Raw genomic sequence first — 16,140 nt, forward strand, 5'->3', positions numbered from 1 at the left:
GCAGTTGTCAAGGTGCGCACAGTGAAATGGGAAATGACATTGCATGAATGGGGAATAAAAACAATTATTGCTGGAAAAGCTCAGCAGGTCTGGCAGCATCTGTGGAGAGAAATCAGCTAACATTTTGGGGTCCAGTGACCCTTCCAGATGTGGTGAGCTTTTCTAGCAATTTCTGTGTTTTTTTCTGATTTGCAGTATCCACAGTTCTTTTGGTTTTTATTGTGTGAATGGAATTGGACTCCTGCACTACACAAAATAACATTTCTGCAAAGTCTCGTGCTAAACCACTAAATCCATACCATGGAGTCTGAAGCATTAGCCATCATCAGGTGGCTTCAGGTCAGCCTGAAGACACCCAATCCCAACATCACAGTATAAATACTTCAGAAAATAAGAGATAGGACAAAAGCAAACGAATTGGTCCCTTAAGCCTACTTCAATATTCAATAGTATCATGGCTGATGTGTTTGAGGCGCCAACCCATTTCTCTGAATGCCCCCTACATACTTTGACTCCTTTATTAGTTAAGAATCTATGTATATCTGCCTTAAAAAATACTCAATGCCACTACCTCGATCACAGAGGAGAATTCTACAAATTCACAACCCCCTGAGAAAAGAAAACATTCTTTTCTCCATCTTGAATGCGAGACCTCCAACTTTTAAACTATGTCCCCAAAAGTGGATAAATCCCCAGGACCTGATCAGGTGTACGATAGAATGACGTGGGAAGCTCGGGAAGTGATTGCCGGAAGACTGGAGGTTGGCAAACATGGAACCACTATTTAAGCAAGGTAGTAAGGAAAAGCCAAAGAACTATATACCAGTGAGCCTGACATTAGTGTTTGGCAAGTTGTTGGAGGGAATCCTGAGGGACAGGATTTACATGTATTTGGAAAGGCAAGGATTAATTAGGGATGGTCAACATCACCTTGTACAGGGGAAATCATATCCCATGAACTTGATTGGACTTTTTGAAGTAAAGAAGAGGATTGATGAGGCCAGAGCGGTGTACGTGATCTAAATGGACTTCAGTAAGGCATTCGACAAGGTTCCTCATGGTAGACTGATTAGCAAGGTTAGATCTCATGGAATACAAGGAGTACTAGCCATTTGGATACAGAAGTACCTCAAAGATAGAAGACAGAGGGTGGTGGTGGAGGGTTGCCTTTCAGACTGGAGGCCTGTGACCAGCAGTGTGCCACAAGGGTCGGTGCTGGGTCCACTGCTTTTTGTCATTTATATAAATGATTTGGGTGTGAACATTGGAGGTATAGATAGCAAGTTTGCAGATGACACCAAAATTGGAGGTGTAGTGGACAGTGAAGACGGTTACCTCAGAGTACAATGAGATCTTGATCAGATGGGTCAATGGGCCAAGGGGTGGCAGATGGAGTTTAATTTAGATAAATGTGAGGTGCTGCATTTTGGAAAGGCAAATCAGAGCAGGACCTATACACTTAATGGGAAGGTCCTGGGGAGTGTTGCTGAAAAAAAAGAGACTTTGGAGTGCAGGTTCATAGCTCCTTGAAAGTGGAATCATGGGTAGATAGTATAGTGAAGAAGGCATTTGGTATGCTTTCCTTTATTGGTCAGAACATTGAATACAGGAGTTGGGAAGTTATGTTACAGCTGTACAGGACATGGGTTAGGCCACTTTTTCAATATTGTGTTCAATTCTGGTCTCCCCCCCTGTCAGAAGCATGTTGTGAAACTTGAAAGGATTCAGAGAAGACTTACAAAGATGTTGCCAGGGTTGGAGGATTTGAGCTATAGGGAAAGGCTGAATAAGCTGGGGCTGTTTTCCCTGGAGTGTTGGAGGCTGAGGGGTGACCTTATAGAAATTTATAAAATGAGGAGCATGGATAGGGTAAATAGACAAGGTCTTTTCCCTGGGGCAGGTGTGTCCAGAACTAGAGGGCATTGGTTTAAGGTGAGACGGAAAAATTTAAAAGGGACCTAAGGGGGAGATCCAAGATGGCAGCGGTCTAAGTGATTTGCTGTGCTGCACTCTGTGCCATACCCTCTGGCAAGGTGGACCATTATCCCCCAATTAACCACCCCGAGGAGAAAAATCGATAATACATAGCTACTGAACATCTGAAGCTGCTAAAATTGTGGTTTGAGAGCTCTAAGATCAGGATGAAGGCGAATGAAGGAAAAGGAGCGAAAGGGGTACAGCAAGCTGGGCACTCCCCTACTGTTTCCGGGGTGCTCTTGGCCATTGCTCAAACTCCTGGGCCAGCCCCTTTGGATTTAAAGGGGAAGCAGCATTTACTCTCGGAGTTTGGCAAATTCTGAGAAAAGATTGAAGCAGTGATGGAGCCAATATCTGCCATTCTGAAAAAGCATGAGCAGGAGATTCAAACACTGGAGCGAAGAGTAGAGGCAGTGGAGGAGAGGACCACGGTATCGGAGACCATGGCAGAGGTCACAGGAGGAAGGATCTGAACACTGGAAGACCAGGTTCAGGTCCTTGAGGAACAAGTGGATGACCTGGAAAACAAAAGCAGAAGGAAAAACTTACAGCTCGTGGGTTTCCTGGAGCATAAGGAAGGTGAGGAACTCGTTGGATTTCTGGAGAAGTGGCTCCCGAAGTTCCTGGGGCTGGAGTTGGAGTCGGGTCTGGTGAGTGTGGAGCGGGCCCACTGGATCACCATGTGCAGGTCCGTGTGGAACCTGCGCCCCCGTGCAATCCTAGTGTGACTCCAGCATGATAAAAGAAAACAATTAGTGATTTAAACAGCAAGAAGACTAGGAAGAGATTCACAGGCTTTAACATACAAAGGCTCAAGAATAATGTTTTTTCAAGACTTCTCAGGAGCCATAGTTAAGAAGAAAAAGGCATTTGATTAAGTTAAGAGAAAATTCAATATTCCTTAAGGTACCCGGTGGTATTGCATTTCACTCTCAGAGGGACGGTATATAACTTTGATTCAGCAGAAAAGGCAAAGGACTTTGTGAACTCTTTGAAATGAAGGTCTTGGGTTGGGACTGGGGTGTGGGGGGAGGGGCACTGTTATGTATAATGGTACAGTTTTTCTTTATTTGTTCTGCCTCTCTTTTTCTACTCTCTCCCCTTCTTGTGGTTATCTGTTTTATAGCTTTTGTACTGCCTTGGTGCAAAACCCGGTTTAATTTCAGTGGGTTGGTTATTATTTGGGTTTTTATTTGCTGCTGTCCTTCCTTTGCTTTTTGGATTGGGAGTGGCTATACCTGTGATTAAGATACATGGAGAATAGATGTGGAGAGGAGAGGGTGGGCATCCATTGTTAATTCTCAGAATGTAAAAAATATGTTTTCTTTATCTGTGCATTGCCTGGGACTCAGGTGCAGCCTCGGAAGGAGTCAGGATGGTCGTAAGGATTGGGAGGATTGCCCCCTATGGGCAAGGGGGTAGATCTCTAGTGAATTGGGTTTTATTTGGGTGTATGTTTATGTTTAATGTAGTGGTTAGTTTTTTAGTTGGATTAGTTTTTAGATTTTATAGAGTTAATGTCTTCTTTGCTTCCCACAGCTCAGATAATCCTTCCTCTTGGGAAATCATGGGCTGCCCTGGACTACCATGGCTACTGATTTGTTCAGGTGCTGCACCTTAGGAAGGAAAGGGTCAACATCACCCTGATGCAGGAGACACATTTAACTGATAAGGAACATCTGAAGCTGCAGTAGCAGGGTTATAATAAGGTATTCTTCTCCTCCTTTAGCTCCAAGAGTAGAGGAGTGGCTATACTGGTAAGAAGGAACCTTCCTTTCCAGGTAACTGAGCAAATTAAGGACAAACATGGACGGTTCATCATTCTTTAAGCTATAATACATGTCCTGAATGTGTATTGTCCCCCAGCACACCCTCTTAAATTTCTAATTGATGCAGTTGCTATATTAATGAATCTTGGGGTGTGCTACACAATCATAGGAGGGGATTTTAACTGCCTAATGGATCCCGAGGTTGACAGGATGCCAAGGGGCCCAGCAGGCACGCCTGCACAATTTAAGCAGTTGGTGGACTTGTGTGAGGAGTTGGGATTAGTGGATGTGTGGAGGCATCTCCACCTGAATGGAGGAGATTTTACTTTCTATTCCAACCCACACAACTGCCATTTGTGAATTGACATGTTCTTTCTGCCGTCGGCTTGTTTGGACAGAACATTGGTTTGCAAAATTGGTAATACAACTATCTTATACCATGGGCCAGTGTATTTAGATGTTAAAATCAAGGGTGGCGGAATAGATTAGATTACTTACAGTGTGGAAACAGGCCCTTTAGCCCAACAAGTCCACACCGACCCGCAACCCACCCAGACCCATTTCTCTACATTTACCCCTTCACCTACCACTACAGGCAATTTAGCATGGCTAATTCACCTAACCTGCACATTTTTGGACTGTGGGAGGAAACCGGAGCACCCAAAGGAAACCCACGCAGACACGGGGAGAATGTGCAAACTCCACACAGTCAGTCGCCTGAGGTGGGAATTGAACCCAGGTCTCTGGCGCTGTGAGGCAGCAGTGCTAAATACTGTCCCACCGTGCCACCCACATAGATGTATGACATTGGCGTATGGACCCATTTCTGTTAAGGGATAGCAAATTTGTTGAGTACATTACAAGAAAGTTCAGGGCCTTCTGGGATATCAATTCGGGCACGGCGATTAATCCAGCAATACTTTGGGAGGCCACTTAGCACATTTATGAGGCCTGATTATGTCATATTCAATGACTAGAAGGAGGCAGAGGGAGGAGCAGCAGTGGATGCTGGCGACCCGGCTGCAGATAGCTGAGGAAATATATTATAATAGGCCTTCATTAGTCAAGCTGCAGCAGGTCACAGCTCTCCGGGCTGCTCTCAACTCATTGCACACACCAGTGGCAAAAAAGGGTCTCCTTTGCTAAACAAAGATTGCTTGAATTTGGAGATAAGCCAGGGAGATATCTGGCATATCTGGCTAAAAAGAAAAATGCTACCCAATCCATTATGTCAATTAGAGAGAAGGCTGGCACAGTTACTCATGAGTTGAAGACGATCAATGTTAGATTTAGGGAATACTTTGCAGAGTTATACCGGTCGGAGGACGGTGAAAACGGTACAGGGAGAATACAGTCCTGTTTTGAGAACCTGGACCTCCCCAGTATAAATGCAGAACAGGTCTCCCTGTTAAATGTGCCTATGCTGATACAAGAGGTACAGGAAGTAATAAAGCACCTTCAGGGTGGCAAAGTACTGGGATTCCTGAGTGAGTTTTATAAGGAATTCATAAACGTGTTGGAGGAGTCACTTTTGGGGATGTATAACTATTCATGTGCACAGGATTGTCTGCCTCCTTCTCTTAGGGAGGCTAATATCTCCCTCATTTTAAAGAAGGGGAAAGACCCCGAAGAATGTGCTTCATACAGACCAATTTCATTGTTGAATATGGCCTTTAAAATTCTGTCAAAGGTGCTGGCCCTGAGGTTGGAAAAGGTATTCCCCTGAATTATAAAAGAAAATCAGACGGGTTTTATCCTCCAACCGTCGTGTTGCTATGGTCTGGTGATGGAAGAGTCCAAAGACCTGCATTAGCTCAACACTTCAACTCCCCCTCCCACTCCACCAAGGACATGCAGGTCCTTGGACTCCTCCATTGCCAGACCATAGCAACACGACGGTTGGAGGAAGAGCGCCTCATCTTCTGCCTAGGAACCCTCCAACCACAGGGGATGAACTCAGATTTCTCCAGTTCCCTCATTTCCCCTCCCCCCACCTTGTCTCAGTCAAATCCCTTGAACTCAGCACCGCCTTCCTAACCTGCAATCTTCTTCCTGACCTCTCCACCCCACCCCACTCCGACCTATCACCCTCACCTTGACCTCCTTCCACCTATCGCATTTCCAACGCCCCTCCCCCAAGACCCTCCTCCCTACCTTTTATCTTAGCCTGCTGGACACACTTTCCTCATTCCTGAAGAAGGGCTTATGCCCGAAACGTCGATTCTCCTGTTCCTTGGATGCTGCCTGACCTGCTGCGCTTTTCCAGCAACACATTTTCATCTAAAAGGAGGGATCCTGAAATAATGGCCCCAAACATGGGAATGGGGGAGCATAACATCTCCCTATACGCTGATGACTTTCTCTTGTTCTTAGCCAATCCGGAGGAGTTAATTCCTCGATTGATTCAAAAAATTAATTTATTTGGCAGATTTTTGGGATACAGGATCAACTTCAAAAAATCAGAAGCCATGCCAGTGGGGGAGGGGGGATTAGTGGAGCTGCCTGATCTGAAGGACAGAGTGCAGTTCCCATTTAGATGGTCGCCAAAAGGTTTTTTATATTTGGGAATTATCCCTGCCTTCCACCAGCTGTATAAAGCTAACTATGCACAATTACTGGAGAGGATAAAACAGTATTTTCAGCAGTGGGAGGGATTACCGTTACGATGGTTAGGCCAAGTAGCTCCAATCAAAATGAATGTTGTCCCTCGCCTGTTATACCCCATGAGAACGCTCGTGTTGTTGCTACCCAGATGAGTGTTATGGATGCTCAGTGGTTGTCTTGGGTCCTTTATTTGGTGTCGCAGGCGCCTTCTAATTAAATTTACTAAATTGCAACTCGCGCAGGGTGGGGGTGGACCTTCCAGACTTGAAGAGATATCAAGCTCCCTGTTAGCATATGTGGGTGACTGGGTAAGGATGGACTCAGAGTCGATTTGGCTTGACGTTGACACCTCACAGTCAAGATGTCCCCTCGTTAATTTATTATTCATGGATAAGATGAAATCTGTGATCGAGCAGTGTAAGAGCCCGATCATTGTAATACGGTGAAAGCCTAGAGGATAATGGGACAAGGCGAGGGCAATTGGCTTAAGACCTCGCCATTTACCCCGTTGGCAGGTCCTCCAGGATTTAAATTTGGGTCAATGGACTCCGGCTTTAAGCTTGGGAGAATAAGGGAATCTCTTGTTTGGGAGATTTATTTGATGTCATTTAGCCAACGAAGTCAGAAATATGGATTGTCTAATATGGACCTTTTCCGGTACTTTTAGATAAGACATTATATACAGAGGAAGACCACGCTCCTGGCTCAGCCTCACAAGTCAGACGTGGAGAAAGGAGTGCACGGGTGCTCTTTCAGTTAGTACTTTGTATCATTTACAGAAGGGACGTGCCTTAGGAGATGTGGAGAGGTACTGTAGAACTTGGAATCGGGAACTAGGAGAGGATCTCTCACTGGAAACATGGGAAGATATATGGGAAAATGTAAAGAAAATCTCAATATGTCACAAAGAGCAGGCTATGCAATTGAAGATTTTACACAGGGCTCATCTGGCGCCAGAGAGGCGAACTAAGATCAAGAGAGGAGCATCTCCAGGGTGTCCCGAATGTAACATTAGTATCGGCACTCTTACACACTGTTTTTGGTCACATTGCAAGATCCAGAGATACTGGAGTGCCATAGTAAGGGAGCTAAAGGAAATCCTGGGAATTGAAGACAAAGTGGACCCGGTATTTCTTCTTCTGGGGTTGCCAAATTTGCCGTCTCTGGGGAATCATGGGAAGAGACTGTGTAACATTCTTACTCACTATGTGAGGAAGAACATTTTTAATGAATTGGATGTTGGAAAAACCCCAGGTCTTATGGGGTGGCACAGGCTGGTGATGAGGCATCTCCCCCAAGACTACCTCACAAATATGGTGCACTATAAAATAGAGCAGTTTTACAAGATGTGACAGCCCTTTCTAAATTATATTGAAGCAGACCTATCAGCAATATTGATTATGGCTGTGGGAATCAGTTTGGGCTCACATAGGGCTGTGGTAGGGGGAAGCGGGGGGGAAAAAAAATAATACGGGTACAATGATTGGTGCTCCCAGGGGTGGGAGTTTTACTGGAGATGTGGTGAGTGCAATAGAATAAAGAAATGCAACGTAATTTAATTTACGATAATTTGAATTTAGCTTAAATTAATTTTTGTTTATTTAATTGCAGTTTAGTTTAAGTAGACACGTTTGTTCTGGGAGAATAGTTGGCAGTTTATCATTAATAGTATTGTGATATGACATTTTTGTACTACCTCTATCTTTTTGTATTTTGGTATTGTGTTTTATATATGATTGTTTTGTAAAAGATTTGAAAAAGTTTTTACTAAAAATACTTATATAAAAAAAGAGACCTAAGGGCAACCTTTTCACACAGAGGGTGGTACGTGTATGGAATGAGCTGCCAGAGGAAGTGGTGGAGGCTGGTACAATTGCAACATTTAAAAGGCATCTGGATGGGTATATGAATAGGAAGGATTTAGAGGGATGTGGGCCAAGTGCTGGCAAATGGGACTAGATTAGGTTAGGATATCTGGTCGGCATGGATAATGCTGTAACAAAATGTCTGTTTTCGTGCTGTACATCTCTATGACTAGTCTCTTCTACAAGGGAAGACGTTTTCAGCATCTACTCTATCAAATGTACTTACAGTCTTATGTTTCAATAAAATTGCCTTACATGCCTCTAAACTCAAATGATTAAAGACCCAACCTGTATGGACTTTCCCCATAAGGTAACACTTCACCCAGGAATCTGTCAAATGAATCTTCTCTGAATTGTCTCTAATGCAATTATACCCTGTCTTCAACTACCAAAACAATATTCAGCAGTCTCCAAATCTCCTGTAAGTGTTGAAAAGCATCACTACATTTACATTCCTCTCTATTTGATTTCCTAATCACTTGCTGTACCTACATACTAATGATATTTATATTGTTCATATACCAGGATATCCAGATCCCTCACAGCACAGCAATCTCTATTTCTGATTTTGCCTTGTTTTTGTGACAAACTGGAGATGTTTACATTTTATTTCACTATAGTCCATCTGTCAAATCTTTGTTTACCCGATCTGTATCCTTTTGGAGTTTTATGTCCTCTTCATAATTTCCTAAATTTGTGCAGATTTAATAATACATTTGGTCCCTTCATCCAAGTTATTGATATTGATTGTAAATAGTTGAGGTCTAACACTGATTCCTTTGCAACTCCTCTCATTAGAGCTTGCTAATCTGAAGATTTCTTAATTATGCCTACTCTGTTTCCTGACAGCTTACCAGCTAATATGTTACCTTCATCATTATGCATTCTTATTTTGCCAAATAGCCTCTGGAAAACCAAGCAGATTATATCCACAGGTCCCCCTTCATCCATGTTTGCTTATTGCTTCCTCAAAGAACTTGAATAAATTGATCCAATACAACTTCCTCTTTCACAAAACGGTGTTGACACTACTTAGTTACATTGAAATTTCCTAAGTGACCTGTTGTAACCTTAATAGTAGATTCCAACATATTTTCTGTGATGTTACGCTAAGTGGCTTGTAGTTGCGTGCTTTCTGTCTCCCTCCTTTCTTGAATATTCCTTAGGGTAGTGTCCTAGGACCAACCAGCTTCAGCTACTTCATCAATTATCTTCTCTCTATCACAATGTCAGAAGTAGAAATGTTCGCTGATGCTTGCACAATATTCAGCATCATTCACAACTCCTCAGATATTAAAGTAGTCCAAATGGAGCAAGACCTGAACAAAATCCAGGTTGGGACTGACAAGTAGTAAGTAACATTCACACAGCACAAGTGATAGGCAATGTCTACCCTTGATATTCAATAGCATTACCATACTGAATCATAAGAACAGGAGTAAGCGATTCAGCCCCTCAAGCCTGTTCCACCATTCAATGAGATCATGGCTGATCTGTGGTCTAACTCCATATTTGGCCCATATCTCTTAATTTATTTGCCAAACAAAATTTTATCTACCTTTTATTTAAAACTAGGAACTGATCCAATTTCTACTGCCATTTGTGGAAGTGTGTTCCAAATATCTATGACCATTTGTGTATAGAAGTGCTTTCTAACATCTTTCCTGGACATTCCAGCCATAATTCTCAGGCTATGCCCCCTAGTTCTAGAATTCCCTACTTGTAGAAACAATGTCTTTATCTGTCTTTTCCACTTAATATCTTGAAGACATTGAATTAGATCGCTCCTTAAAATTTCTAAATTCTAGAGAAAACAGGCCTAATTTGTATCACCACTTCTCAACTTAAGTCTGGATATTATTCTTACAAACCCCAGAATCAACATAGTGAGGTTACCACTGACCAGAAACTGAACTGGGCTAATTATGGCTACAAGCCCAGGTCAAAGACCAGGAATTCTGCAGTGAGCAACTCACCTCCTGCCCACGTCTACAAAACACTGGAGTACTCTTTGCTTGCCTGGGTGAAAACAGCTTCAACACTCAAGAAACTTGACACCAATTCAGGACATAACAAGCAGCTGGCCAAATAATTAAGTATTTACAGAGTACATGCTAAAGTTGTTGGGTGGACAAACATCACATGCCAACTTGCTCCTGATAGTGACTGCAGTCTGTCAGAAAATCTGGATTTTACAGGCAACAGATAAAATACTCAATAAAACAATTATTATTTATGAAATGAATCCTCCATTGCATTTATTTTGGGCTTTGAGTTTATGATCCAAAAGAACATGTTGCAGAAAGTAGAATACTGGCAGATTTTGTTTAAACTATTGATAGGGAGTCCGAGATTAGATTACTGAGAGAGGGAGTATGTCTGGTTGTGAAATTGGCACAACAGCATACGTACAGTGAAAGGATGTGGGAATTAAACGTTTAGAGAGTTAAGACCTTAGAAATTAGTTGGATTTGCTTTATTCATAAACACTATATGGGCACACAAGAGTTATGAGGAGCAGTCAGTAAAAATGGAGCTGAGACCTCAAGCTCCCCAGATCAGCAATGGTCTCATTGAATTGTGGAGCAGGCTCGGAGGGCCAAATGGTATATTCCGCTCCTCAATCCTATGCTCCTCTAAATGCCACTTAGCAAAAAAAACCTCTCTGCATTAACTTAGAGGGTATTGAATAATACTTAGTTGGGAAAAATTGCATGGATGTAGGATAGGACAAGAGAATAAGGCAAATTGGATAACTTTTTCAGTCATCACAGGTATGATGAGCTGAAAGACTTCCTTTGTGGCATATCATTTTGTGTAATATGGGAGGGAATAATATTTTATTGTCCCTTTATATTACATGCATTTTTTAATATACAGAGAAATCTCAATTATCCTGCTATCGATTATCCAAATATTGGATTATCCAGCAAGATTACAATGTCCCAATACTCAGCTAAACTATGTTATCTGGCATTCAATAATGCAGAACAAAATTCTCCCTGCCCATGTCCTTTGGATAATCTAGGTTCCTCTGTAGTGCAATCTAACAAAATGTACCAAATTTCACATTAATCTTTATTTACTTTTCATTGTCAGTTGGTATATTTGAACATTATATCTCCAAAACTGTAAAACCACAAGTTACTACATGATTTCTCTATTGTAATTATTATTATTATTCTGAAGCTGTTAGTCCATCCATCAATTGCATTCTGTCCAAGCACAGCTCTGAATTAGAGTCATAGACACGTACAGCACAGAATCAGACTCTTCAATCCAACTCGTTTATACCAATCACATACCCGAAATTAATCTAGTCCCATTTGCCAGCATTTGGCCCATATCCCTCTAAACCCTTCCTATTCATGGACCCATCCAGATGCCTTTTAAATGTTGTAATTAAAGTCTTTCACAAGGTCTTTAACCACTTAACGAAGAGTTGTGACTTTTCCACTGCCTCCTTCTTGGTTTTCATCTATGAAGTAAGTTCTCCAAGGAGGGCCACATCCAGGTCCTCAGGAGCCTCGTTTACACTTTGTCACACGGGAGGCCGACTGCACCATTCTCTCACAGGACGTCAATGCAATATTCACAGCTAGTGTTCCGCTGCCTGGGACTGCATGGATTGAAGCCCAAACCCAACCCTTCCAACTCAGAGGCAGGAATGCTGCCATTAAGCCAAAGGCCTAATACTAAAATTTTAGTTATAAACAAAGATTTAACCAATTAGACTATAATACAAATATAAAGATTACTTTGAAATGTGGCCTTATTTGCTTTGTTACATGTCCAACTTGCAGAAATCACAAATATAGCAATCGACAATTACATGCCTTTGTACAGTTTTCATCATACGGAGAATGATCAAAACATTTCACAATAAGGAGCAAAAGGACACTTAGCATGTGAAAGGAAATTGGAATGGAAAAGCTTTTGGAAGAAATTCCATATGACCAAAATGTAGCAACTAAATCATTCGCCATTAATACAGAAGGAACTTTAGAAGTTTGGTGTTAAAAGAAGAAAGGATCAGTGTAAAGTTATAAGGCAAAGGAGATCACATAGCCATGAGAGGTACTTAAAAATGAGTGGAGAATTTTGAAATCATTTTGCAGGGGCACAAGATCCAATAAAAGGAAGACTGGGAAGAATCTAAAGATAAAAATCTGAGGAGGGAAGCAGTTCAGTTGCAGAACCGAGGTCTCATAGACCCTCAGCTGAAAAGAAGGACCTTACTCCCCAAAGATATGCAGCAAAACACGGATGTGATTTTGTAATCCATGGCCTTCATTTGTGAATCAGAAACCTTTCCTTTATTTTAAGGATAAATGGATCCATGTAGCACATTCAATGAAATTTTCAGCATCTCCTAGCTCAGTACTAACTTATGACCAAATCAATGCTTTATAGAAGCATAGTTTGCATTCTGTGGCAATAAAACATTCCTTTTTTTTGGGTCGGTTCAGGTTACTGTGTCAGTAGCTTTCAGAATCTGATCACTACCATTGCACTAACCAGTTCACTGTCTATAGTCAGTTAGCTGGCCTCTCCTTCATAACACCATACAAGTGGAATATCGGAAGCAACATCAGAATGCTCAAGCAAAATCTTGAGAGATGAAGGAGATATGCCTGAAACTGCTTGGAGACTCATAACAACGAGAACAATGTTTTAGGGGAAAGGTGGTTTGATTAGCTTACTAAAACTTAGCTTATTCAGTCACGTGCAAGACAATTCGCAGCAAGACTCTGCCACCAATCACATTCCATTAAAATTTCTGGTCATGCCAGCCCAAGTGGTGTCCCTGATGACTCCAGCTTGACACCAGCAGTTCAGGCCCACTCCAAGGGAAGCAAAGATCTACACCCCTTGGCTGTACCTTCATGGCATATCTATAATTTGCCATTTCAATGCTACACTTTAGAGCACATCATGACACACTGTACAAAGAACAAATACCTAATTCATGAATTCGAGCAGGGTGCATCTCAAAATTCTTCAATTGCTTTTTTAGCCTTCTTCACACCACTTTGGATACTCAAGATGTCTCTGCCTTGCCTTTATATAGTGTGCCCCTCATTTAGAACTTGGTGCCCTGAAATACTGGGGGCTGCTATCCAGAGGAACAAGTGATGAGTTAGAGTCACTAAGAACCCCATGCAAATGACTGAATGTACAGAGGTCCCAGGACTGAAATCAGGAAACTTCCTATGACTGACTGTGCTAGAACCCCTTGACTGAATACTATCACTATTGACTTACCAGAGAACTATCCCACTTAAAAAGAGGGCAGAATTAGCACTAATGAAAAGCCAAGTCGAAAGAGAAGCCAATGAAAAACCTAATGGACAGCAAACAAAATTGAGGAACAATTTCATCAATAAAACAGACGGTGAAAAAAAGAGCACACCACTTTAAAATTGCAAAGTGAACCAGAGTTGGCCAAAGCTAGAGGTGGTTTAAAACTTAGCAAGGCTTGTGAAAGGTCAGGCTAATGGAAGTAAATACAGTCACAAAAACATTAATATGGCACAGCATGCTATCTTGTGATGTGACAAGGTTTTTGTATTGATAGAATACCACCATCTAGTGGTTTTAAAAAGAATTGACAACAGTGTCAATTTCATCAGGTCCTATCCAGTTTAACCCATCCTCAGGAATGTTTCCTATTCTGGCTATTACTACTTTAGAACTACTTCCGGGTTTCACTCTTAAGTGACTAAGTTTTAATTGTAAAATTATACACTCTTGTTCTGCATTCATGCAAAGGAAGTCTGGGTCAATAATTAGTCAAAAGCTTACAAGTACACTGCAACTTCCATATATCTTTAATGTTTAACCAAAACAATAGCTCAGTCAAGTACAAAGAGTACATTGCAATATTCAATCATTAGCCATTAGATCAGCACTTATATGGAGACTCCACCTACCTTCCATTGAGCATGTGGCAGTATTCAGAAGTAAGTGGCAATTTTCATTTCAAGTTGGTGAAAGGCAAGATTTCAGTTATCTAGTGGGGAGGGAAACATCGATTAACTACACAATCAACACTGTTTCCTAACCAAAAGCTTTTCTGTCCCTTGATAGTGTCCTGCCAATTGATAAAATAACTGCAGACATGCCTTGATGATACTAATTTCAATATTTATTGCCCTTTGTTGGAAATCTCACCTAGAGAAGTATCATCCAATTAATTGCTTCAACCACATACAGTAATAGAAGCCTTGTCTATGCACCCCACGCCCTCAATTTAACAAAGATGTACTCTGAACACTACTTGGTGCAAATAATGAGCAGAGTTTTGGATCACTTTCTCATTTGATAGTAATTTAAGTAATCAATTTTAAATAATAAAAGTATTTTCATCCGACGAGCTGAGTGATAATGGAGTGCAAGTGGAAATAAGCATTCTCAGTGCAAATGTTATCAGAAACTCATCTTGGGATCACACATGACACCCAGGATGAAATTGGTCAAGTTGAGACAAATAAAGGTTTAGACCTCCAAATACTTAATTGGAGGAAATGTTTGCTTATCCTTACTGCATGTGGAAAAAGCAGTCTGATATTTTGACAATAGAAATCAATACCTGAGAACTAATCAGTTTTGGATTATGGCACAAAGACATGAAAAAAAAATACACAAACCACCTTAGATAACAGCGGAGGTAACATTATGGGAGGAGAAAAAATATTATCATTTAGCAGATGAGAATAACAATTCTGGCCACAGAACATTGGATGATGGTTTAGCTAATGATTGTCAAAGGTTGCACTCAGATCATGAAAGGTCAAGCAGGGACTGTTTGCTTTTCCCATTAGCTAACCAAAGTTTCAAATAAACATCTAACCACTGTTCAGTTAATATTGTGGAGTTGAAAATCAAGCCAGAGGTTTAAACAGGCAAACACAGGAACATTGAGCACAGACTGAGAAGCAACGCTACATAGTAATTAAAAAAAAGGAAGATCAGAAAAGGATCAATAACTTGCAGAGATGGGACAGTCAAAGGTGCTCAACGTGAATGTCCTGACACATGGCACCCAAAAGTCAAATGCAGGACAGCAAATGGCCATGACTATACAATGGTAAAATAACTTCCGCTCCAACCTTTTTATTCTAACCATTGTCATGTGAAAGCCAACAAGCCATGTTTCTCCCCCAAATTGTATACAGAAATGAACTAACTTTATTCTGCAAGACTTATCCGTTTCAAATGCATCCAATCTGCTAATTTGCTGAAATGCTCTGTCATTCTACACTTAATGGACTTTCCACAATGGACTGTAGGTTATCTTTCTAATCAGATGCTTTTACATATTTCTGAATGTTTTACCATCAAGTGTTACTTTATCCTCTTCACGGTGTCTCCACCAAAACACCCGTTTCCAACAGGCTAATGGGACTTATTTCATATGTATTGCTCCCACCTGTTTAAATCACAGAGTAACACTGGCTTACACTTCTAAAACATCAATATTTTCATACAATGCTCAACATAAATATAAACCAGTCAAAAAGATCATTTACCTCAGATTTATGTTATGTTTCACCATTTAGAAATCAGATCCTTTTAAGATAACCACCTAGATTTTCTGTCTACAATTCAGTTCAGGTCTTTTGTTTCACAGAAACCCTACAGTGCTGAAACAGGCCCACTGGTCCAACAACTCCACACTGACCTAAGAGTAACCCATTCCCCTACATTTACCCCTGACGAATGCACCTAACCTACACATCCCTGAACACTATGGGCAATTCTGCATGGCCAACTCACCTAACCTGCAAATCTTTGGATTGTGGGAGGAAACCGGAGCACCCGGAGGAAACCCATGCAGACACGAGAGAAAGCGCAAACTCCACACAGTCACCTGAGGTTGGAATCGAACCCGGGTCCCTGGCACTGAGGCAGCAGTACTAACC

The sequence above is a fragment of the Chiloscyllium punctatum genome, chromosome 22, assembly GCF_047496795.1.
Source record: "Chiloscyllium punctatum isolate Juve2018m chromosome 22, sChiPun1.3, whole genome shotgun sequence".
NCBI classification, from domain to species: Eukaryota; Metazoa; Chordata; class Chondrichthyes; order Orectolobiformes; family Hemiscylliidae; genus Chiloscyllium; species Chiloscyllium punctatum.